At 36.1% G+C, this 27,882-nt stretch overlaps 1 protein-coding gene across 1 annotated transcript in view; it reads left to right on the plus strand.

The window, feature by feature from the left end:
• LOC133996494 (major histocompatibility complex class I-related gene protein-like) overlaps nt 1-27,882 on the plus strand; it is a 636,344-nt gene that overhangs the window by 6,223 nt on the left and 602,239 nt on the right. The gene's annotated exons all lie outside the window — the stretch shown is intronic.

A 27,882-nucleotide genomic window follows, 5' to 3' on the forward strand; every position in this document is an offset into this window, starting at 1 on the left:
ATCGGCTTGGCTCGCTTGGAACCTCACCAGAGCAGGTACTAAAAAAGTATCAGGTACCAGGTACTATCCCTAGTGGAAACGCAAAAAAAAACGAGGCGAGGCGAGTCGTGCTGGAACTGTGTAGTGGAAAAGCGCCAATAGTTTACTTTCATCTGATTTATATTTTGTTCATTTGTGGTGGATCTAGATTTTATGTGTCTTTTAATACCAACATAATTAATAAGAAGTTTTTAATCAGTTTTATTTTTCCAAATGATCAGAGCGAGTTACATTTCTTTAAAAATCATTCATTTTATTTTATTTTATTTATTATTTTTTAATTTTCATCATCTCCTTACTGTATTTTATTGTCTTCATCTTGTTAATGTCTACTGCTCTCTGCATTGTATGTCTTGCTTTCTATTGTTCTCTTTGCTTTGTCTGTCAATGCACTTTGTAAACTCTGTTTTTAAAAGGTTCTATATAAAGTTATTATTATTATTATTATTATTATTATTATTATTATTATTATTATTACCATTATTATTGTTATTTATTCATTTTGTATTTTATTATTTCCACATGTCAGAGCATCAAGCCTCCTTTAACATCTACTTCTTTTTTCTGTTTTCCCCTCATACAAGTGCTCTTACAGCAGTTGAAGCCACCGTTATGTATTATTACACAAGTTAAAATTTAGCCTGTAAAAGCATAATTATGATCAACACTGTAACACAGTTTTCATCAGGTCAGTATTGTAATATAAATACTAAAATTCAAACAGTAATGTTTTGCACGTCCGTGTTTCTGTTCAAACTAATGAGATTACTGTAAAACTTTGTGGTTTTTTACTAAAACACACTCAGCATCAACATGTTTGTCTTCTTTTGAAAACTTAAATGACTAAAGTTATGTTAATAAATAAAATCAATTAAGTGATTAAAGGGTGAGATAAACTAAGTTGAATGTTCTGTTTTGGTTCTTCAGGGTTCCCTCTTGGTGCTGTCATTGGACCTGTTGTTGTACTGTTGCTCCTGGTAGCCGGCATCACTGGATACTTCCTCTGGAAAAAGAACAAAGAAAGGGAAGGTGAGAGAGAAAAGATGTTTTTACGTCTCTTTTTCAATTGATGATGAAATAACAAAGGAATTGCCCACACCTGTCCATGAAACAGCTTTAAATCAGTGGTCCAATTATTTACGGTCCCTTCAAAAAGAGGGTGGTACATATTAAAGAGCTGTAATTCCTAAACCCTTTCTCCAATGTGAATCCGATGTGAATACCCTCAAATTAAAGCTGAGAGTCTGCACGTTAAACCCATGTTCATTATATAGCTGTAAGTTGAATATGTTTTGGTAAACAGGTAAATTAACAAAACTTGTGTCAGTGTCCAAATATTTATGGACCTGACTGTACATGTATGTGCTATTGTTTTTGGTGTTAATGTTGTTATAGCATCATATATTTTACTTCTGGTGATACAAAGTCCATAAAGTGTAAATATTAGACATACAATTAGTTTACATATCCTGTAATAATGACACAGATAGTTTTGTTTTCTCTTTGTGTTCTTTCATAAATTCTGAATAAATAATAAATAACTGATACTGTTTTTTGTATTTCAGGCTTTCAATCTGCCAACAGTAAGTATTTATAAATATTAAATGTTTGTCTTGTAATATTTGGACAGCATATATAATACTTGACAGCATATATAAGTATTTTTATAAATACTGAGAGATATTAAAATGTAAATAAGAACAACTCGACAGAGCCAGATGTTAGTAAGTCATCACTCATGTCCAGTTTTGTCTCTCATGATAAAAATCTTCTTTTCTACTCAAATTGTTTTTCTTTTTACAGCTTCAGGCACTTTATGATGATCATCATCATCGGTTGTTGTTCGAGGTCCTGATGGTGAGTACTTCATTACCTTACTGAACTAAACATATATTAAATTATTTAAACTCTCTCAAACTGTTGTATTTTAAAGGTGAAAACACAATTTAGACATGAACTTGTGATCAGAGGTGGATTCAGTGATTTTGGGGCCTCAGACAAACGCTGACTTTCTTTATTTTTATCCTTTCTCAAACTCATGTTGGTATTGGCTAACAACTTTTATCTGAAATAAAGTTATTAAATACTAAAAGTACATTCATTCATAATACACAAGAGTTAAAGAAAGAGGTATTGTTAACACAGTGGACTTAAACTTACTACAATTGTAAACGTTTGATGTCATTCTGGGTAGTTTAATGATATCACCCTTTTTTTCTCTATTTTCTGTCTCTCACAATTCTCTGTCTCTTTCTTTTTCTCAATTCAAAGTGCTTTATTAGCATGACTGTTTGAATACAGTGTTGCCAAAGCTATAGAAAGAATAACAGAGTTTAAAAACATCTCTCTCCATCTCATATTTTAATAGTTATGTTTTGTGAGTAAAAATCGGAATCCTCTGAAGTAGGAGTATACAGTTGCATATTTTCAAGAGGTTTGGGGTCTTTTGTACATTATTTTTTGGGGTTCAATGAGTTAGAATAGTAACATCATTCAATATCTTTCATATCTAAACATCATAACAAGTCTATAAGTGTTTGGGGCTCTCTTAGTTGGGGCCCCAGACAGTTGCCTAATTTGTCTGATTGTAAAGTCCACCAGGTACCAAATGTTGTAGATGTAAGAAGTCAGTCTAATGAAGCATTTCTCAGAGTCAGGTCCAGTTCAACTACAGGAAAATGTTGACATGTTGTGTTTTTATTATAACCTTGATGTCTGAAAAACTAATTCAACCAATAACCTTTAGCTTTTTACCCAGAAATATCTCATACTGAATGAAATGAAACAGACTTCGTTATATGAACACTAACAGATTTGATCTTCCACTTTGTTTGTCTTTTTATCTTCCTAACAGTAAACCAGTGAAGATTAGAAGAGGATGATGAACTCCAGTAAATTATTATTTTTTTCATTCTTTTTTCATTCTGCTTCATTCCTTTGCTGCAGCTGATGTTAAATGCAGGTTGTCTTCTGTTTGACAGTCGTAGCTAGAAGCATCACTTTCCTTCACTGTGTGAGTTAAACACATCTTGAGAGAAGTGATGCGGCTGTCCGGCTGTTCCTGCAGATGTTTTATTTTGTCACTGCAGCAGCTTCCAGAGACCAAAAACATGAGTAAAGAAATAAGAAAGAGCTCAGAGTCACATCATGTTTGTTTCTTAATGTCCATAAACAGGATCTAGTGTTTGATTTTATACTCAACTATGAACACATTAAAAATGATTTTCCTTTAGTCACAGATGAGGTTATAAACACTTAAACTGAAGCAGAGTTTGTTTCAACACAGTTCTTGTTTGATGCCAGTGTGCCAATCTCTCTTTGATGGTGTGAAAATGATTGCTAATCTGTACAGATGTTTGCGGTCGTGTTAATTTTAGCATCAGCTTCTTTTTTGTTTTTATTGCACAGTTTTACATGGGGAGCTGGATTTTGATCTTCACTTTACACCAATCAAATAGTATGTGTACATACTAAACTGATTAAAGCTGAATCTTGTGTTGCAAACTGAAGAACAATTTCCTTTTTTTTTTTTTTTAATTTGATTTCTCTCAAAGCTTCTTTTTATGGCTCCTATTTGTCATTTTTCTTTGGTACTATTCTGTAATAACAGTGTTTATTGGTGATTTTGGTGTAAATTACAGTGTAACATCTCAATTTGTTTAAAAATTGTAGTGATACGGGTTTTATAAATGAATAAAAGTCCTCAGGAAACCCAGTGAAGACACATTTTCAATGGATTTAATTTGAGTTAATTTCTCCTAATTTAATGAATACACATGACCAGAGTCATTTATGATCATAATGATTTGAAAAATTGACACCAACAGAAAGTTAGGAGATATCCTCAGGTGGTTTCCCATCAACAGCTCAGAGGAAAGATACATAATCTAACCAGAGGGGGGCGCTGTCACACTGCTGACTCTTCTGTAAAGGTAAACTCAGTATTTAACTTAAATATCCATCATCACTGAGCTGGAAGAGCTTCAAGTTCAAGCCGCAGTGGGTGAGTCTTAGTTCCCTTAATTGCATCCATGTTTCTCTCACTGGTGTCTTAGTTCATCCCACTGAAGATGTGAAGAGAGAAAAAAAAAAGGAATTATTTTTGGTCGTTTTCACTCTGAAGTAATGAAGATTTGGATCCTGAGTGTTTTATTTTGAAACTAATGTGTGGACCTAAAACTAATCTTAACATACTGTACATTAGTATGATAAATATAACACAATACGTTTTTTATGAATGGACAGTGTTTATGAATAAGCTGCTTTCATAAATCAAATTGTATAACAACATGGTATCACTGCACACACTGATCTGTTTTAAATAAATCTATTTTTAATGAATTACTGAAACTGTACTGCTGCACATTAAATGCAGTTTTGAACCTCTGGAGGGAAACGTTCACCACATTTAGTCACTGTAACACCAATAAAACCACATTGTTTGATGTTGATATTTTTGATCAGGACTGTTTTCAACCCCAGAACATCCACACAGAACAAAAGAAGAAGAATAACATTACTGCAGCCCCACAAGCTCCAGAGTGTTGATCTGTAGCTGACAGTGACCTCTAACCTCCCACAAAGTCAACACATCTCTGCACTTTAAATGACATTAGCCTATAAAACATCATACATTACATTACAGGTATTATTCTATATGTTATAATGTGACTTCCAAGCACTAATAAAGTTAAGAAACCCAAAATAAAGCCTCAAAGCTTAAAGATAAAGCCTCTCTAGCCTCTATAACATGATGCCAACGCGGAAGTAACTTAAAACTGCATTCTATCAAAAGGCCACCAGGGGGCGACCGTTCTAGTGTCAAAAGGACTTCCGTCTCTATACAAGTCAATGGAGAATTCACCAACTTCTCACTTGATTTCTAACCTCAGTAAACGTTTTCAAAATGTGTTTATGGTCTCAATCGCTAGTTTAAAGCCTTCTTCAATGCAGTATGATGTTCATTTGGGACATTTTGGCCTCCCTGATTTTATATTTGACGATAAAGCAGGGTATGCATTAGGGCGTGGCTACGTCGTTATTGACAGGTTGATTGGTTCACAGGTTCAGGAGGGCGCCTCATGCCCCTCCTGATGCCCATATAAGTAGAATCCGTGTTTGTTTGTTTTTTACCCGGCATGCACCGGAAACGTTCAAGATGGCGCTGCCGAGTTTGGAAACTATTCGCTTCCATTTTTTTTATTTTTTTTTTATTGAAGATTTGTTAGTTGGGATGTACATTGTGAAATGAGGGATGAGGGGGTTACAAATAAAAAATGGAATACTGTCAACAGGTTCAGTTACATAGTATCATGACAGGCAGGAGAAGACAAAGGATAAGTACATTTTATGTTAGGCAAACAGAGGTCTATTCAAAAACGTGGAAACAGAGAAAATAGTGCTATGGTCTTGATGGCTTTCTTATTTTCAGATTGACTAATTAGGTTGATGTATTGTTTGATTTCGTTTCTGAAACGGTGAGTGCAAAGTATTTGATTTGTAAATTTGCGGTTTTGAATATGAGCTTTGGCTAAAAATAATATCAAATTGATTATATAATATTGGTTTAATTGGAAAGCCGTGACTGAAAAGAAACCAAACAATACATTTTTATAGTCCAAAGCAAAGTTTTTGTAGAAATGTTGACGGATAAAGGTAGTTACATTTTTCCAAAATGTTTTGTTACCTGAGTCTGACCCCTTACCTCTGGAGCCTGTACAAACTGAAGTTGGTCGAATCTGCTTGTCAGCAAAAAACAACCGTACTGTACGTGCATTATTTCAAAAAGAAAACATCAGTACCCCCAATGTTGTCTCATACTGGAATAATTTATTCACAAACCTGATCTGGAAAAACATATGGTCCCTCCCCTACAAATTCATTCATTCATCCAGCTAAGTGTGTTAAAAACAAGTCCGATCCTGCACCCACCCGAGTGGCTTATTCGTTGCCAGGATAGTCGCTATACACAGAGAAACAAAACAGTCAAACCTGCATTCTTTGGACAGGAGTCTCTCCCAGTACTGGTAGTCCGCAGCGCTGACTCCATGCCAGCATGATGTGACATGTTATGTTATGTTATGTTATGTTATGTTAGGCTGTGCTGTAAATACAAAACGTTACAGCACAGGAGATTATGAGGAGGTCTTTTTAATATGATGAACACAAGGATTTTTTAGAAGTTCAGCTTTGTTAAAAGATTTGTGTTGGTTTCAGCTTTATGAATGGTTTGTTGTGCAGAAATTTGTAAGAGACTAATTATGGTGGGATACTGTGAAAAGTCTGAATATGAACAGTATGAGGGTTAAGAGGCTCATTTATGGCCAAATATCTTTTTTCTTATTGATCCATTTGAGATCAATATCATCAAAAAAAGGTATTTTATTTAGCTGAATTAGTCTTTTATTGGATTAACCCATTATTTTAATTTCTATTTGTGCTGGTCAGTTATGAACAGTATGTAAAATGTGACTGTTTTTAGTTAGCAAAAATAATTGGGAGAACTGAATGGGGCCGCTGCAGCCAAAACGCACAGAATTTCAAGTCGCTCTGGCCCAAACAGATGTAATCTCACTCCAAACTTTTCATGAATCTTGAAAGCCCTGTCCCAGACACAGTGCCTACACTGTAAGCAATTGCTGTAAATTTACAGCCAATTTTCAACACTAAAATACTGTTTTAATGTTTAACAGTTTAGTACTGTAGTTAGCAATGCATTGTGGGCTTATTAACTTGGAGCAACAGGACAGAGGCCGTAAACAGTATGCTGATGTTTTAAATTACAGCACACTACAGTATTGTTTGGACATTTTCCAGAAGAGGACGGCAGGATGCACAATTTAGCAGACATGTGCTATATGGGTCAATGACGTATAAGGATTTTCAACAACTCAATTTTAAATAATAAAAACAAGCATATCTAATGCAGTAGTTCAAACATTCAGAATGTTGTGTACCTGACAATTCATATTACAATTTGAAAGTGATTTTAGTGGGTTTTCAAGATTAATTGGCACTGGCCTGAAAAAAAGTCATTTGGTGCGACCATGATTCATCTTGAAATGTCTTATATAAATAAAAGACCATCATTTACAAAGATTTTTAAAAAATGCAAATACTTTGTTTCCAAACACTTTATATTACTGAAAACTTGTAAAAAAAGATGTGAAGCGTGTTAAGTAAATTAATTTATTTCAAGATGAATCGTGGTCGCACCACATGACTCTTTTTAAAGGCCAGTGCCAATTAATCTTGAAAAACCCACTAAAATCACTTAATTTCAAATGTATAATATGGAGCTTCAGGTACACAACATTCGGAATGTTTGAACTACTGCATTAGATATGCTTGTTTTTATTATTCTACAATTGAGTTGTTCTAAATCCTTATACGTCATTGACCCATATATCATCGGTTTTCATCACCATCATTCCGGCCTTACATCTACAAAATTAAACGGTAAGTTAATTAAAATCTTATTTTCTTTGCCTGTGGGTGGGCTATCTTATTGATATTGCCTAGAATGTTTGATATAACGCTCAGGAGTTTGTCTCGTTATATGTAGCCTATCAGTGATGCTTAGATTTGAATAGGCTAGCCGAAACAATATTAGGACTTTGTTTTTTGTTGTTTAAATTGTTTAATTGTTTAATCTTGGTCTGCATCCGAGGAGCAGCACCTGTTAACGAGAGGCCAACATCGACAGATGGAAAATAGCATTAGGCTACTAGAATAATTATATCTTGCCCGGTGGTTAACGATTTATTTCAACCAAACCATAGGATTTTTGGAACATCGCCTAGAGAGTTTTGGTGAGTTTTATTTAGTTTGCATCGACTTTTAATGAAGTGTGTTTTACAATGTGGCACTAAAAAGCAGCCAGAAATTATCTTCCTGCTTGACATATGTTACTGTACTAATTCATACAGACTAATACATGTTTGTTGATGAAAAGATCTGGGGGGTATTCCAGAAAGCGGGTTATGTGAAAACTCAGAGTAAGTTAACCCTGAGATGAGGGAAACTCCGTGTTATCCGTTACAGAAAGTGAGGTAACTGAACTCTGAGTCAGTCACCATGGTAACTGTCACCATGGTAACTGACTCTGTGAACATAACCTGCTCGCTGGCAGGTTTTCTTTAAGAAACCCTGAGTTTCTACCGGTCTCCTCCTACCTGAAGCAAACTGCCAGACATGGGTTGTCCGTTTCTTCGCAATCCGATACATATCGAGGCAGAATTAATTCGCAATGCCTTATGTTTGGAGATGTATTCAGGGCTCAATTGGATGTGCTTTTATTCCGAGATGAATATCTGTTAGAACGGTATCACTGTTCATTACACTCAATCCTTTCTTAACATTGTCCGGCCATATCTGCCTTCTTGTTAATCTAATTTTTAGGAAGTATTTTATTTAATATTCATTTACACATCGTCACATGTTAGTCTTAAAATCAATGACTCCAATATGTATTATATGTAAAATTGTGTTAAATAAAAGTGTTAAAATAGTGTAAAATGTTAATCTACTAAGCAGGATATTAGATGAGAGGACATATGTGTTAAGCAGCTTTCTGTTTGAGGTTTAAATTACTACATGTTGAAGTAGCCACTGAATTAATATTTACTTTGTTTAATAGCCTACGTCAACTATGAATAAAATCAAAGCGAGGTACAATCATAGCCCAGCAAAATGTGCCTTACTTTTCTCAATTATGTTTTTTTATTTTATTTTTAGCTGCTTCCAAATACGTTACACCACTTTTTCACCTGTATGCTACAATTTTAAGTGAGATAAGTTAAGTCAGTGGAGTGGTGCATTACAATTTAAGAATTGAATCGGGCAGCAATTTTCTCCCATGCCGCTTCTCTCTCCTTAGCGTCTGCAGCGGTGTTACTTTTTGTGAAATATATGATCATATTCACCACAGGCCTGCAGGGGGAGCTCCAGTTACAGTGAGGTGACGTAACTCGAGCTTTTTTTGTCAGTAGTTGCCATGGTGAATCAAGGTATCGGGGCTCCATTGATGATGGCTTTGTATAGTGGTCGCGCACGCGCTAAACTCAAGGTTAACATACTCAGAGTTGATTTACCTAATTCAGATCAGCTGTTCTGGAACCGGATACTCAGAGTTTCCCATCTCAGAGTAAGTCAACTCAGAGTTCTGGGTTAGACTCAGATTTTGTTGAACCTCCTACCTGGAATACCCCCCTGATGTAGTTTCATGAACACAACAATGTTAATATGCCTCCTCTGTTTCTAACTTACAGTAACATTACAATAAATATGAACCAACACACAGAGACCTGCTGAGTCTCAGTTTACACACATTTCTCTTTCATTTTCTCTCTTTCCTCTCTTTATCACATTTTCTCACTCTATAACATTTATCACCACTCTTTTTATACATTTCTCTCTCTCTCTCTCTCTCTCTCTCTCTCTCTCTCTCTCTCTCTCTCTCTCTCTCTCTCTCTCTCTCTCTCTCTCTCTCTCTCTCTCTCTCTCTCTCTCTCTCTCTAGACCTTCCCTCAGTGTCTCTCCTCCAGAAGACTCCCTCCTCTCCAGTCAGATGCTTCGCTACAGGTTTCTACCCTAACAGAGCCGAGATGTTCTGGAGGAAAGATGGAGAGGAGCTTCATGAGAACGTGGAACTTGGAGAGATCCTCCCCAACCATGATGGATCCTTCCAGAGGAGTGTTGACCTGAACGTTTCATCAGTCACACCTGAAGACTGGAGGAGGTACGAATGTGTGTTTAATCTCACTGATGTGAAGGACGACATCATCACCAAACTGGACAAAACAGCAATTCAGACAAACTGGGGCAAGACTGGTGAGAAACACATTTAGTTTACTTTCATCTAATTTATATTTTGTCTTATTTGTCTCCAGATTTCTATCTTTAATAGAGTTGAATGTTCTGTTTTGGTTCTTCAGGGTTTCCTCTTGGTGCTGTCATTGGACCTGTTGTTGTACTGTTGCTCCTGGTAGTCTGCATCGTTGGATATTTCCTCTGGAAAAAGAACAAGGGAAAGGATGGTGAGAGACAAAAGATGTTTTTACTCATCTTTTCTTTTCTTTTTTTTTACTTCACAGATGTATTTAATAATGTCTGTGCTATTTTTCTTGTGTTAATGTTGTTATAGCATCATATATTTTACTTCTGGTGATACAAAGTTTATAAAGTGTAAATATTAGACATACAATTAGTTTACATATCCTGTAATAATGACAGATAGTGCTGTTTTCTCTTTGTGTTCGTTCATAAATTCTGAATAAATAACTTTGTGATACTGTTTTTTCTGTATTTCAGGATTTCAATCTTCAAACAGTAAGTATTTTAAATATTAAATGTTTGATAGTTTTATCTGCTTTGTCTTGTAATATTTGGATGTCACCTTACAACATTGAATAAAGATATTTTTAAAATGATGAGAGATATTAAAATGTTAATATGAACAACTTGACAGAAAGTTAGATGTCAGTAATTCATCACCCATGTCCAGTTTTTTTTTCTCTTGTGATAAAACTCTTCTTTTCAAATGAATTATTTTTTTCTTTTTGCATCTTCAGACACTTCAGGATCATCAGTTAGTTGAAGTTCCTGATGGTAAGTACTTCATTATGTCAATTTAGCTATGACATTACTACCAGTCTTTCAAACTGTTGTGTTGTAAATGTGAAAACACAGTTTAGACATGAACTTGTGATCAGAGGTGGATTCTAGGACGGTGTAGCCTACTAGGGCCATGGATGAAAAAAAAAAGACCTGGAGTAGGGGGGGTAATATTTCGAGGAAAAAAAATCTGAGATTAAAGTTGCAAATTTGCAAGAAAACACTCACAAATGTGCGAGAATTTTTTTTATTTATTATTCTACCAAGAAATCACATTGCTTGTATCGCGCCGCTTGATCATAACTATCAATTTTTGGATCATCGCTTCATTCGCGCTTGTGACGTCGGGAGAAACTCGCCGCTGATTGGATGTCGCGGCGCGATGTCGCCTGAAAAGTTCAATTTTTCCAACATTATTCGTGCCGCTTCAGACGCTTCATTCGCGCCGCATGATATGAAATTGCGTGTTATCGCGCCATTTAGATTGATTTTCTATGTAGACTTGCTGCTCAATTCGCGTCAGACGCTTTTGGTCTGAACGCTTTGCAACACTGGAGATACGTCGCTTGTCGTGCATTATTCCTGCCATGGAAGAACTGATCAAATTGTACTTTTCAGTTGGGTTTAACAATAAGGAGAAAGCTGTGTAACCAAGCATTATAGACACCCATACTGATAGGTTATATATTATTATGTTATAAAATAAAAACACAGAGGCTCCGCCAGTTGAACAGGACAGCCACACATGTATTACTCTTCACTTCTCTCATCACACGTCATTCGCTGCGCATCCACATACACTCACTTCTGCTACTCCTTCAAAATAAAACCACATCTTCACCCAGAAGAAACATAAATGAGTCTAAGCCATCTTTGTTATCTTGTTATCTTATCTTATTATTATCTTATCATCATATCATCCTAAGCATTCAGACTTTGAAAAGACATTGCAAGAAACTGGGCCTGTTTCAGAGAAAAAAAACATACAATGTCAGAGAATATCCAAGTTTATTTCTCATGAATTTGAAGGAGTGTATGAGAATGCGCAGCGATTGATGTGTGATCAGAAAAGTGAAGAGTAATAAATGTGTGACCGTCCTGTTGAAGCAGTAGAGCCTCTGTGTTTTTATTTTATAACCTATTTAAGTATGGGTGTCTATAACTCCCCCTGTGAATCATCATCATTGACTCTGGGAGTTGTGTTGTTGGGGGCATTAGCCCTTGGTAGGGACCTGGACCTCGCCCGGAGTAGGGAAACCGGGGCAATCTCCTTTTTTTCTCAACTTTTTATTTTTCTTGCTTTATGTAGACACAAAACAAAGGTTAAGTTACCTTTTTTTATATAAAAGTAAATTAGCAAAGAGAAAGCATATATTAGAGAAGAGAAAAATGAAGAATAACTGCTAGACCCCTACTTTTCTGCCTGTCTGGTGACATATGTAACTCTAAACTGTGTTTCAGTTGATTGCATCGATTTGATCTTTCAGTGTAAAGAGAAGAGAGAACTGGAGTGATATGATCCATCTTCTTGGTCTTGGTGAGGACTTGAGCAGCAGCGCTCTGAATTAGCTGCAGCTGTCTGATCGACTTTTTAAAAAGACCTGTAAACACACCGTTACAGCAGTCGAGTTTACTATAGTAGCAGTATTTATTAGTAGCAGTTTTTTTATTTTATTTTACTGAAGATAAATGAATGGACATTTGGTTTCCAAATCCTGTTGAGACATTGATATATTCTTGAAAGAGAAAACAGAAACAGACGACTGAACAAAACTACAATTATCACTCAGTTGTGGCTCCTCTGATATTATATTTTTCATTATATTTGGGGAACAACCGTTTATACACTACAGTATTTTTTCATGAGAGTAATTTATGTTTAATTTTAATCTTTAAAGTTTGTTAACATTATGACAGTAGGTTTGATGATATCTTATTGTAAATCAGATGCACTTTAGGAAGACAGAAAATGTTGTCCACTGCTCCGTTAAATATAAAGAATTTATACTAATAGAGCCTAATATACTGCAGTACAATCTTTAGTCACAGTTCTTTAAAGAGAATTAGTGTCAAAATGTCTCACTTCAATAAATTAAATAAGTCCATCCTGCTTAAAGCGATGGTTCGGCGTAATTTCAACCTAGCGTCATTTGCACCATGACGTCTATCTAAACACCCCCTTTTTAGTTAGAGTTAGAGCTATCAGCCGAATGGCTTAGTACAGGCGCTAATGGGACCAACAGTGTATCTCGTAAATTACCCCACTAATAATGCCTGGATTGTTATCAAACTTCTACAGTTGTACAAATAGGGGCTTTACTCATAAATCGATGCATTGGAAAGTTTGTAAGTACACCAGGAGTTTATTAAAATAACACTAACCTGATCCTGCTAATGCTGTAAACATCGTCGAAATATCGGGCGATCACTGAAATACCGTGTGGTCGTGCGAGATCCCCGCACAGATCACATCTATTGCCGGAAGAGACTAGTAGTAGTAGTGAAGAAAGAGCAAGAAGCGAGAGTACAGCAGAAAACATCAACGTGAGTAGAAGGATAGGACAATATGCCATACAGTTGTATCTATCCTGGCTGCGGTCTAAAAATAAAAGGTTAAATCCGGAGACTTCCATGACCTGCAATAGATGTGATCTGTGCGGGATCTCGCACGACCACACGGTATTTCAGTGAGATTTCGACGATGTTTACAGCATTAGCAGGATCAGGTTAGTGTTATTTTAATAAACTCCTGGTGTACTTACAACCTTTCCAATGCATCGATTTATGAGTCAAGCCCCTATTTGTACTACTGTAGAAGTTTGATAACAATCCAGGCATTATTAGTGGGGTAATTTACGAGATACACTGTTGGTCCCATTAGCGCCTGTACTAAGCCATTTGGCTGATGGCTCTAACTCCACCAATTTGCGACCAAATGAAAAAAAAGGGGTGAGGGGGTGTTTAGATAGACGTCATGGTGCAAATGATGTTAGGTTGAAATGACGCCGAACCATCGCTTTAAGAGGTATTAACACCATTTCATGACTTAAATTTGTGTCAGTGGTTTTATCTCATTGAGTAATGTTTTCATACTTTAATCCTTTGTTTCTTCCAATCTTTCATTGTGAGAGTAACTTTACACTCATCTTTTCAAATTTGCTTTTAATGTTTGATTGTATTATTTATTGTGTTTTTTAAGCAATAAAACCATACAGAATAAATGAATTGTATTTGATTCTGTAAATTGTCTTTGAGTATTGTTAAAAGCGCTCTATAAATAAAATGTATAATACAAATATGTATTATTACTGTAATACTTTTTGGTTTGATTATTACTACACATGGAATGAAAATAGAATAAATGTGATATCCTGAACAACCTTTGACTCCGAGTCCTTTGTCAGTAACACAATGGTGTTTCTTCTGTTCATTATTCCCACACATGGAGTAACACTAATTATAACTAGAAAATTCCAGGGAAATTTTGAGTGCCACGGGGCTGCTGCCGGAACGAGTAAACGATTGATTTCCAGTGTTCAAAAGTCACCCTGATCATATGCTGCTTTCGAGTATTAAGTACATCTTACTAGTCAGTATCAAGTGTAATGTACTTTATTCTCAACTTAACATCCCTGAAAATATTAAGTAAATGTTCATCATATTTAAGCATAAATAATATTTATTTAAACTAATTAAGTAAAGTCTACTTCATTTTTTCACAGACAGGAACATCACTGTTATGAAATTATTAAGTAAATCTTTTTTAGATTTTATTATACTTTTTTTATTTTATGTTTTCATTGATTCAAATACATTGCTATGAAATAAAGTCTACATTTCAGAATAGGCCTTCTGTGAGCAGCTAATGTAAAGCTAGCGGAGCTTAATGAAGAAGACAGTTTCTTAACTCGAGAGAAGGATCAAAGAGGAGAGCTGTATTTCTTTCTCCATATGTTAATGAGGCAGGCGGTTCTAACATTAGTCTTAAGGTCCGTGTAAGTATAAATAAATGTGTTCTGAGTTTGACATACCACAGAAATGTGTGTTGTTAACCACCCTGCCAAATGTGAATGATTAAAAAAATCGCCAAATATATGCTTCACAATTCAAATTGTAGTGTAAAATTTTGGTGATAATTATTAACAATGAACAATGTTGTATCTGCTAAAAGGGTATTTGATTGTTGACTATTATTTGCTAAAGATGATCAAATTTGAAGGCATTATGTTAAACAAAGAGGTGTATGTGATTCTGCAACTACTGAGTGAATAAGTACTTTATGATTGAATAAGTATGAGAAACCACAATATATGTGATTATATATACCACACTTTTATATTATTATTATTATTAGCACTATAGAAAAGAATGCAGTAATAAAAGTAATTGGGTAATATTGAACTTTGAAATCTGTGATAAACATTGCCCACACAGCTAATACCAGCTGTGGAGGATAGGGGGCAGCACCCAGTAAGTGGAAAAATACAGAACTTGAGGCCTAGAATGATGTAATCCAAAATCCCCCTATAGTGAAACACCTGCTAACATAGAAACGGATGGAGTAGCCATAAAAGGTGGTTGAAGGCGTCTTTAGGATAGGTGCCAAGAACGTGAGTTCATGTTGGGAGTGAAAGAAGTGGATTGTTTGAAACTCACTCCACCGAGGGAGGGGGTCGAAACTTTTCTGCAAAGGTCAGCAATATAGACAGTATAAAAGAGACCCCAGGTTTTAGCTCTTTGTGTCATTTATACATACAGTAGATTCTGTCTGTGTATGTTGGCTCCGGGTTTTGCTGTCGACAATAAAACTCTAACTGCATTCAGCTGGACGACTCCTGGTGACTTTTTGATTGATTATTTTTGGAACTTCAGACATTCTCCGAACGACGAAATACTTAGAATGATTTAGAGACGACAAAATCTAAATGGTTGAAATACTTTTTACACATTTTTTAGAAATATATTTATGACCGTGGACGTCGCTGTGGACATTCATTAATTTCCTCCATTCATTCATTCATTCATTCATTCATCCAGCTAAGGGTGTTAAAAACAAGTCCCATCCTGCACCCACCCGAGTGGCTTATTCGTTGCCAGGATAGTCGCTATACACAGAGAAACAAAAGAACCCACATGAAGTACAAACAGTCAAACCTGCATTCTTTGGACAGGAGTCTCTCCCAGTACTGGTAGTCTGCAGCGCTGACTCCATGCCAGCATGATGTGACATGTTATGTTATGTTAGGCGGTGCTGTAAATACAAAACGTTACAGCACAGGATATTATGAGGAGGTCTTTTTAATATGATGAACACAAGGATTTTTTAGAAGTTCAGCTTTGTTAACAGATTTATGTTGGTTTCAGCTTCATGAATGGTTTGTTGTGCAGAAATTTGTTAGAGACTAATTATGGTGGGATACTGTGAAAAGTCTGAATATGAACAGTATGAGGGTTAAGAGGCTCATTTATGGCCAAATATCTTTTTTCTTATTGATCCATTTGAGATCAATATCATAAAAAAATGTATTTTATTTAGCTGAATTAGTCTTTTATTGGATTAACCCATTATTTTAATTTCTATTTGTGCTGGTCAGTTATGAACAGTATGTAAAATTTAACTGTTTTTTAAGTAGCAAAAATAATTGGGAGAACTGAATGGGGCCGCTGCAGCCAAATCGCACAGAATTTCAAGTCGCTCTGGCCCAAACAGATGTAATCTCACTCCAAACTTTTCATGAATCTTGAAAGCCCTGTCCCAGACACAGTGCCTACACTGTAAGCAATTGCTGTAAATTTATAGCCAATTTTCAACACTAAAATACTGTTTTCATGTTTAACAGTTTAGTACTGTAGTTAGCAATGCATTGTGGGCTTCTTAACTTGGAGCAACAGGACAGAGGCCGTAAACAGTATGCTGATGTTTTAAATTACAGCACACTACAGTATTTTTTTGGAAATTTTCCAGAAGAGGACGGCAGGACGCACAATTTAGCAGACATGTGCTACATATCATCGGTCTTCATCACCATCATTCCGGCCTTACATCTACAAAATTAAACGGTAAGTTAATTAAAATCTTATTTTCTTTGCCTGTGGGTGGGCTATCTTATTGATATTGCCTAGAATGTTTGATATAACGCTCAGGAGTTTGTCTCGTTATATGTAGCCTATCAGTGATGCTTAGATTTGAATAGGCTAGCCGAAACAATATTAGGACTTTGTTTTTTGTTGTTTAAATTGTTTAATTGTTTAATCTTGGTCTGCATCCGAGGAGCAGCACCTGTTAACGAGAGGCCAACATCGACAGATGGAAAATAGCATTAGGCTACTAGAATAATTATATCTTGCCCGGTGGTTAACGATTTATTTCAACCAAACCATAGGATTTTTGGAACATCGCCTAGAGAGTTTTGGTGAGTTTTATTTAGTTTGCGTCGACTTTTAATGAAGTGTGTTTTACAATGAGCTAACGGAATTAAGCTAGTTCGGTGAAAGAGACTTGAATCCTCAAGGCTTATAAGGTTGTATTTTTCCGTTTAAAACGGGAAATTGCTGTGAAAATATTGACTTTCTGGACTCTTTGTAATGTCATTTTTTATTTCTGTGTCACTGTGCGCTTCACATATCCTAACGTAAGTTCTCCCAACTCTGTATATGATTTGTCAAACAGTTTTGCATCAGCTGTGGCTTTTCTTTCATAATCTTAACATTGCAACTCAGTTAAGGTTAAACATTTCAGCATTAAGACTGATACGGTGGCACTAAAAAGCAGCCAGAAATGTACCAGGGTACAAATAGCATCTTATCAGGAAGATAATTTCTGGCTGCTTGAATTAGTACAGTAACATATTATGTATGTACCTTTCCCCCGATTTCATAAGGGACAAAAGGCTGTGGGAGGGATGAGAGGAGTCTTTAGTGATACTGCAGGCTCTGCATTTGCCATAACATGAGTTAAAAAAAAATAATACTTTCACTTTTGTTAATAACCCGTTTGGATCAGGTTATGTGACGCTGGTCTCATACTAAATTCTCATTGGCTCAGATGGAGACTCAGGTGAGCGTATTTACCTGTTCTACCCTCAGATCAGGGTGTGACTCGTAAGAGGAGCAGTCTTTGTGTCCATTAATACAAAACAACAAATCATATCAGTTGACAGTAAAGTTGTAGATTCTGCAGTTCTCAATGACGATGATTGTTTTTCTGGCCCTACTGGGTCCACACAGCGCAACAGCAGGTGAGTCAATATCTTTTGTTTTGTTTTGTTTTTCTAAGTCGGTTGATGGTTAAAGAAAATGATTCATATGTGAAACAGTTATAGCTATTTGTTTTTATTAGTTATTAGCTAGTTCCGTGACTTCCTCGCAGATTAAAGAAATAATAAATCATAAACTCATTATGTTAAGGCAAAGGCTATTTGCACCCCTGGTGCAAATATCAATGAATGCTATTTGCACCCAGTACAATTAGAAGTGTATGCTATTTGTACCCTGGTATATATAGCAAAGTGTTCTATTTGCACCCGTCTTGGTGCAAATATCAATGTATGCTATTTGCACCCCAGTACAGGAGTGCAGGCTGTCGGAGGGGAGCGTCTGGAGATATGCGGAAGACTCCCGTATCCCACCGGGACAGCGGGATAAATATACGTCGCTGTTCTCTTCTGTATATCATATAATAATTTCTGTCCAGTGAGATCTATCACTTCTCGGCGTGAGAAATGTCAGGTGTGGCGTGTGAGCGTGAGAGCAGCTTGAAATGTGTGTCTCATGGCCTGAGACTTCAGAGGTCTGAAATATATAAGACTCAAACCAGAGTCTCCTGAACTAATGACGGACACGCTGCCCGTTACGCCACCGCTTCATTCCTACAAAGTAATGTGACAGCGTAATATGTTTGCTAATACGGAAGATAGATATTGGCGACAAGTAATTTCTGCTATATTTTTTAAAAAAGGCTATTAAAACGTGCTTTTTTTTCATTCACTATCTTTTATCAGGTCCATTGTTTGTTTTTGTATTATTTTCAGGACCTTTGATCGACTCGGTCCAAACGCGTTCTGGACAAAATGGTCCAACACACACTAAATAGAGAAAATAGGGGAAATGTGACTTAAATACAAAAATAAAAACAAAACCCTTTTTAGTGTACATTTTAATATGGTTTTACTTTCTTTTATTAACGTTTAAATTGTCCAAGACGTCATATTTTCTATAAAACTTTTCACATTTGTTCCAAACAAACGACAATGACATTTTATAAAACAAATATTAATCTATTAATTAAAAAATCATTTGGAGGTAATCTGATAATAAAAATAATGTTTAGCTGCAGCCCTAATTAGATCATACCAATAATTTGTTCAGGCGTTTGATTGACTAATAATTAATAAATGTATTCCTTTGACAGATTTGTGAGATATTTTAGGTTTGATCAGTTCAGAAATGTTCAAGTGCAGATTAATAATTTTATAACACAGAAATATGATCTACATGTGTTCAGACATCAGAGGTTGAAGGTTCAGATGACTTTATTGTCTCTGATCTGATAAAAAACCTTCTTGAACTAAAAGAACTGTTGCATCAAACCAGATGTAACAATAATAACACATTCAGTTGCCATAAATGTACTGGTGAGTCAGGAAGGAGATCTTATAATCAATCCTGGTGGAGACGTGGAGCCAATGAAGTGAATGCTGAATGGTCACAAAGTCATTCACAGTGTTAAAACTGACAAAGATTTGAAGGCAAACACATCTTAGTACATAAATGACAGAGGACAGCAGAGCATCATGAAACACACAATAATCTCATTGTTCAAACTTACAGACGCCTGTAAAAAGTTGATTCTGTTGAAAGTTTCTGCTGCAGTAAACTTTTGGAATCAGGACTAAAAGTGAACAATGATCAGTTCATGTTTGATATTAGAGTTAATAAAAATCTGCTGTTCAAGAGACTCTGAGGTGCGGACTTGAGATCATGCAGCGATCATGAGCATATCAGCCCCTCCCCTCCCCTTCTTCTCAGCTGCTCGTTGAGTGGCAGCAGCCAATCAGAGCTGACTGTTACAGCCTGTGTTTAGCTAAGTTTCACAGCTAATCCATATTACCAAGAAATGCTTAGGATGGATGTTTATGGCATTTCCTTTATTTCTTTAAGCTATATTTCTGGCATAATTATTCTGTAACTTTATGTATGTAAGCAGGTCAGAGTAATAATAATACTTTGGTGTTTATTGAGTGCAGATAATTGATGCATAATGTGTAGTGTTATTTTGGTGACAGTTCATGCATCCAGTTTAGTGCTATTGTGTGATTAATGCATAATTTGAATGTCAAACTTTAGAGAGTGCCACCTGGAGTGTATGAGACCATAAAGGCATGTTTTTCAGTTAAATATGTGACGTACCAAATGAAGGAGACTGACATTGAATGTTGGAGGCCAGTTTATTCATTATTTTATAAATATTGTTTCTTTTGGTCCTTGCTTTAATAGAGTATATGCAGACCATTACTTACCCTGAATTTGCAGTCTTATTTCCATGGTCAGTTACAGTATGTAATGTTAGGATTACATTTAAGGTGTAACCTAATTGCCTCTGGATTTTGCATATGTTTGTTTCCTGTAGACCACACACATTCGCCTAATAAATGGTAAAGGAAGTTCTGCCTCCTCTGTGTCTGATCAACACCCCTTGGCGACGGCTACCACACCTGAACCACTTAGTCTCAGCTACATCTGCTTTTAATCCAGTATAAACTGATACTAATAGAAACAGCACAGAATGAGAACATGAGAGTAAAAATCATCTAAGAGAACTTTATTAAATATAAAGCTGAGTAAACATTTTACTGTGATTGTCATAAAATTCAGAAGATTTAATTTTACACAAAATATTTGTTTTCAGATCAGTTATGTCAAGATTTTGGAATTAAAACTTAAATATAATTCTTTAGTTTACATAAATGAAGATATGAAAGTGACATACACAAGACACAGGGTCTGATTTCTTTAGTTAAATTACTTTACTGCAGATTTTACATGATCTGATGTGTCAATAATTCACTGGTTTAATATTTTATTTCAGAATTAAATAACTTCACTTCATAACAGATATTATCAGGTTGATGTACTGTAGCTTTTTTTTTAAATGTGCGGAGAAAATCATTTTATTTGATGTAAAAGTTATTCATAAAATTGTAATTCAGAATTTATAAAAAATAAAATAACTTTTTCTTACAGTGAATCACTCTCTGGAGAATTTCCACACTGGATTCTTTCAAGTCCTAAACTTCCCAGAGTTTGTGGCTGTCATGATGGTTGATGATGTTCAGGTTGAACACTATGACAGCAACACCACAAGACTAGTACCCAAACAGGACTGGATGAACAGAATCACAGAAGATGAACCAAAGTACTGGGAGAGCAAGACTGATATGTGTAGGGATTGCCAGTATGACTTCAAAGCAAGGATTGAAACTTTGAAGAGCTTCAACCACACTGGAGGTTTGTTAATGTTACACTGTTTTTTTTTATAGTTGTAAACAAATGTGTAGTTTCTCACAGGAAAATGATCTGTGTGTGTGTGTGTGTGTGTGTGTGTGTGTGTGTGTGTGTGTGTGTGTGTGTGTGTGTGTGTGTGTGTGTGTGTGTGTGTGTGTGTGTGTGTGTGTGTGTGTGTGTGTGTGTGCTTCCCAGCAGTCTCTGCTTCTCTGTCTCTCTCTGATTCGTCCACACTGTCCAGATGATGATTGGCTGTGAGTTAGAATAGAATATCCTTTATTGTCATTGTACAACAGGTGTCACAACGAGATTGGTATGGGGTCTCTTCCCGTGGTGCAAAATAGTCAAAATAAAAATAGCGCAAAATAAAGTCAAAATAAAAAAATAAAGAAGTCTAAATAAATGTAACTATTATACATAAGAACAATGAGGGGTAGAGAGCTCCGAGCCACTGCGTCCACGCGCGCCGCCAAACTGGTCAAACTCCTGTGAGTGGTTTCCATCCAGCCAATAACAGCAGAAGGTGTAGATGTTGTGTTTTGGTGTGTGTGGATCAGTGTGTCTCTGTGGTGAAGATGTGATATCAGCATGATGACAGCTGACTGTGCTGAGATCTCACTCTGGTTTACTGCAGTCTGTGTCTCTCTCTCTCTCTCAGGTGTCCATATTCTCCAGAGGATGTACGGCTGTAAATGGAACGATGAGACTCAAAAGGTTAATGGATTTTATCAGTATGGTTATGATGGAGAAGACTTCCTATCATTTGACCTGAAGACAGAGAAATGGATCGCTCGAAAACAGGCTGAAATCATCAAACTGGAGTGGGACAATAACAAAGCTGAAATCACACACACTAAGGATTACCTCACCCAGAGGTGTCCTGACTACCTGAAGAAGTATCTGAACTATGGGAGGAGCTCTCTGCTGAGAACAGGTAGAATCACATGACCTGATGTAGTTTCATGAACACAACAATGTTAATATGCCTCCTCTGTTTCTAACTTACAGTAACATTACAATAAATATGAACCAACACACACAGACCTGCTGAGTCTCAGTTTACACACATTTCTCTTTCATTTTCTCTCTCACCTCTCTTTATCTCTTTGCCTCCCTCCCCCTTTACCACATTTTCTCTCTCTCTCTCTCTCTCTCTCTCTCTCTCTCTCTCTCTCTCTCTCTCTCTCTCTCTCTCTCTCTTTCTATCTCTCTCTCTCTCTCTCTCTCTCTCTCTCTCTCTCTCTCTCTCTCTCTCTCCTCTCTCTCTCTCTCTCTCTCTCTTTCTCTCTCTCTCTCTCTCTCTCTCTCTCTCTCTCTCTCTCTCTCTCCTTCTCTCTAGACCTTCCCTCAGTGTCTCTCCTCCAGAAGACTCCCTCCTCTCCAGTCAGATGCTTCGCTACAGGTTTCTACCCTAACAGAGCCGAGATATTCTGGAGGAAAGATGGAGAGGAGCTTCATGAGGACGTGGAACTTGGAGAGATCCTCCCCAACCATGATGGATCCTTCCAGAGGAGTGTTGACCTGAACGTTTCATCAGTCACACCTGAAGACTGGAGGAGGTACGAATGTGTGTTTAATCTCACTGATGTGAAGGACGACATCATTACCAAACTGGACAAAACAGCAATTCAGACAAACTGGGGCAAGACTGGTGAGAAACACATTTAGTTTACTTTCATCTAATTTATATTTTGTCTTATTTGTCTCCAGATTTCTATCTTTAATAAAGTTGAATGTTCTGTTTTGGTTCTTCAGATTTCCCTCTTGGTGCTGTCATTGGACCTGTTGTTGTACTATTGCTCCTGGTAGTCTGCATCGTTGGATATTTCCTCTGGAAAAAGAACAAGGGAAAGGATGGTGAGAGACAAAAGATGTTTTTACTCATCTTTTCTTTTCTTTTTTTTTTACTTCACAGATGTATTTAATAATGTCTGTGCTATTTTTCTTGTGTTAATGTTGTTATAGCATCATATATTTTACTTCTGGTGATACAAAGTTTATAAAGTGTAAATATTAGACATACAATTAGTTTACATATCCTGTAATAATGACAGATAGTGCTGTTTTCTCTTTGTGTTCGTTCATAAATTCTGAATAAATAACTTTGTGATACTGTTTTTTCTGTATTTCAGGATTTCAATCTTCAAACAGTAAGTATTTTAAATATTAAATGTTTGATAGTTGTATCTGCTTTGTCTTGTAATATTTGGATGTCACCTTACAACATTGAATAAAGATATTTTTAAAATGATGAGAGATATTAAAATGTTAATATGAACAACTTGACAGAAAGTTAGATGTCAGTAATTCATCACTCATGTCCAGTTTTTTTTTCTCTTGTGATAAAACTCTTCTTTTCAAATGAATTATTTTTTTCTTTTTGCATCTTCAGACACTTCAGGATCATCAGTTGAAGTTAGTTGAAGTTCCTGACGGTAAGTACTTCATTATGTCAATTTAGCTATGACATTACCACCAGTCTTTCAAACTGTTGTGTTGTAAATGTGAAAACACAGTTTAGACATGAACTTGTGATCAGAGGTGGATTCTAGGACGGTGTAGCCTACTAGGGCCATGGATGAAGAAAAAAAAAGACCTGGAGTAGGGGGGGTAATATTTCGAGGAAAAAAAATCTGAGATTAAAGTTGCAAATTTGCAAGAAAACACTCACAAATGTGCGACAAATTTTTTTATTTATTATTCTACCAAGAAATCACATCGCTTGTATCGCGCCGCTTGATCATAACTATCAATTTTTGGATCATCGCTTCATTCGCGATTGTGACGTCGGGAGAAACTCGCCGCTGATTGGATGTCGCGGCGCGATGACGCCTGAAAAGTTCAATTTTTCCAACATTATTCGTGCCGCTTCAGACGCTTCATTCGCGCCGCCTGATATGAAATTGCGTGTTATCGCGCCATTAAGATTGATTTTCTATGTAGACTTGCTGCTCAATTCGCGTCAGACGCTTTTGGTCTGAACGCTTTGCAACACTGGAGATACGTCGCTTGTCGTGCATTATTCCTGCCATGGAAGAACTGATCAAATTGTACTTTTCAGTTGGGTTTAACAATAAGGAGAAAGCTGTGTAACCAAGCATTATAGACACCCATACTGATAGGTTATATATTATTATGTTATAAAATAAAAACACAGAGGCTCCGCCAGTTGAACAGGACAGCCACACATTTATTACTCTTCACTTCTCTCATCACACGTCATTCGCTGCGCATCCACATACACTCACTTCTGCTACTCCTTCAAAATAAAACCACATCTTCACCCAGAAGAAACATAAATGAGTCTAAGCCATCTTTGTTATCTTGTTATCTTATCTTATTATTATCTTATCATCATATCATCCTAAGCATCCAGACTTTGAAAAGACATTGCAAGAAACTGGGCCTGTTTCAGAGAAAAAAAACATACAATGTCAGAGAATATCCAAGTTTATTTCTCATGAATTTGAAGGAGTGTATGAGAATGCGCAGCGATTGATGTGTGATCAGAAAAGTGAAGAGTAATAAATGTGTGACCGTCCTGTTGAAGCAGTGGAGCATCTGTGTTTTTATTTTATAACGTATTTAAGTATGGGTGTCTATAACTCCCCCTGTGAATCATCATCATTGACTCTGCGAGTTGTGTTGTAGGGGGCATTAGCCCTTGGTAGGGACCTGGACCTCGCCCGGAGTAGGGAAACCGGGGCAATCTCCTTTTTTTCTCAACTTTTTATTTTTCTTGCTTTATGTAGACACAAAACAAAGGTTAAGTTACCTTTTTTTATATAAAAGTAAATTAGCAAAGAGAAAGCATATATTAGAGAAGAGAAAAATGAAGAATAACTGCTAGACCCCTACTTTTCTGCCTGTCTGGTGACATATGTAACTCTAAACTGTGTTTCAGTTGATTGCATCGATTTGATCTTTCAGTGTAAAGAGAAGAGAGAACTGGAGTGATATGATCCATCTTCTTGGTCTTGGTGAGGACTTGAGCAGCAGCGCTCTGAATTAGCTACAGCTGTCTGATCGACTTTTTAAAAAGACCTGTAAACACACCGTTACAGCAGTCGAGTTTACTATAGTAGCAGTATTTATTAGTAGCAGTTTTTTTATTTTATTTTACTGAAGATAAATGAATGGACATTTGGTTTCCAAATCCTGTTGAGACATTGATATATTCTTGAAAGAGAAAACAGAAACAGACGACTGAACAAAACTACAATTATCACTCAGTTGTGGCTCCTCTGATATTATATTTTTCATTATATTTGGGGAACAACCGTTTATACACTACAGTATTATTTCATGAGAGTAATTTATGTTTAATTTTAATCTTTAAAGTTTGTTAACATTATGACAGTAGGTTTGATGATATCTTATTGTAAATCAGATGCACTTTAGGAAGACAGAAAATGTTGTCCACTGCTCCGTTAAATAGAAAGAATTTATACTAAAAGAGCCTAATATACTGCAGTACAATCTTTAGTCACAGTTCTTTAAAGAGAATTAGTGTCAAAATGTCTCACTTCAATAAATTAAATAAATCCATCCTGCTTAAAGCGATGGTTCGGCGTAATTTCAACCTAGCGTCATTTGCACCATGACATCTATCTAAACACCCCCTTTTTAGTTAGAGTTAGAGCTATCAGCCGAATGGCTTAGTACAGGCGCTAATGGGACCAACAGTGTATCTCGTAAATTACCCCACTAATAATGCCTGGATTGTTATCAAACTTCTACAGTTGTACAAATAGGGGCTTTACTCATAAATCGATGCATTGGAAAGTTTGTAAGTACACCAGGAGTTTATTAAAATAACACTAACCTGATCCTGCTAATGCTGTAAACATCGTCGAAATATCGGGCGATCACTGAAATACCGTGTGGTCGTGCGAGATCCCGCACAGATCACATCTATTGCCGGAAGAGACTAGTAGTAGTGGTGAAGAAAGAGCAAGAAGCGAGAGTACAGCAGAAAACATCAACGTGAGTAGAAGGATAGGACAATATGCCATACAGTTGTATCTATCCTGGCTGCGGTCTAAAAATAAAAGGTTAAATCCGGAGACTTCCATGACCTGCAATAGATGTGATCTGTGCGGGATCTCGCACGACCACACGGTATTTCAGTGAGATTTCCACGATGTTTACAGCATTAGCAGGATCAGGTTAGTGTTATTTTAATAAACTCCTGGTGTATTTACAATCTTTCCAATGCATCGATTTATGAGTCAAGCCCCTATTTGTACTACTGTAGAAGTTTGATAACAATCCAGGCATTATTAGTGGGGTAATTTACGAGATACACTGTTGGTCCCATTAGCGCCTGTACTAAGCCATTCGGCTGATAGCTCTAACTCCACCAATTTGCGACCAAATGAAAAAAAGGGGGGGAGGGGGTGTTTAGATAGACGTCATGGTGCAAATGATGTTAGGTTGAAATGACGCCGAACCATCGCTTTAAGAGGTATTAACACCATTTCATGACTTAAATTTGTGTCAGTGGTTTTATCTCATTGAGTAATGTTTTCATACTTTAATCCTTTGTTTCTTCCAATCTTTCATTGTGAGAGTAACTTTACACTCATCTTTTCAAATTTGCTTTTAATGTTTGATTGTATTATTTATTGTGTTTTTTAAGCAATAAAACCATACAGAATAAATGAATTGTATTTGATTCTGTAAATTGTCTTTGAGTATTGTTAAAAGCGCTCTATAAATAAAATGTATAATACAAATATGTATTATTACTGTAATACTTTTTGGTTTGATTATTACTACACATGTAATGAAAATAGAATAAATGAGACATCCTGAACAACCTTTGACTCCGAGTCCTTTGTCAGTAACACAATGGTGTTTCTTCTGTTCATTATTCCCACACACGTAGTAACACTAATTATAACTAGAAAATTCCAGGGAAATTTTGAGTGCCACAGGGCTGCTGCCGGAACGAGTACACGATTGATTTCCAGTGTTCAAAAGTCACCCTGATCATATGCTGCTTTCGAGTATTAAGTACATCTTACTAGTCAGTATCAAGTGTAATGTACTTTATTCTCAACTTAACATCCCTGAAAATATTAAGTAAATGTTAATCATCTTTAAGCATAAATAATATTTATTTAAACTAATTAAGTAAAGTCTACTTAATTTTTTCACAGACAGGAACATCACTGTTATGAAATTATTAAGTAAATCTTTTTTAGATTTTATTATACTTTTTTTATTTTATGTTTTCACTGATTCAAATACATTGCTATGAAATAAAGTCTACATTTCAGAATAGGCCTTCTGTGAGCAGCTAATGTAAAGCTAGCGGAGCTTAATGAAGAAGACAGTTTCTTAACTCGAGAGAAGGATCAAAGAGGAGAGCTGTATTTCTTTCTCCATATGTTAATGAGGCAGGCGGTTCTAACATTAGTCTTAAGGTCCGTGTAAGTATAAATAAATGTGTTCTGAGTTTGACATACCACAGAAATGTGTGTTGTTAACCACCCTGCCAAATGTGAATGATTAAAAAAATCGCCAAATATATGCTTCACAATTCAAATTGTAGTGTAAAATTTTGGTGATAATTACTAACAATGAACAATGTTGTATCTGCTAAAAGGGTATTTGATTGTTGACTATTATTTGCTAAAGATGATCAAATTTGAAGGCATTATGTTAAACAAAGAGGTGTATGTGATTCTGCAACTACTGAGTGAATAAGTACTTTATGAT

The sequence above is a fragment of the Scomber scombrus genome, chromosome 16 (assembly GCF_963691925.1).
Source record: "Scomber scombrus chromosome 16, fScoSco1.1, whole genome shotgun sequence".
NCBI classification, from domain to species: domain Eukaryota; kingdom Metazoa; phylum Chordata; class Actinopteri; order Scombriformes; family Scombridae; genus Scomber; species Scomber scombrus.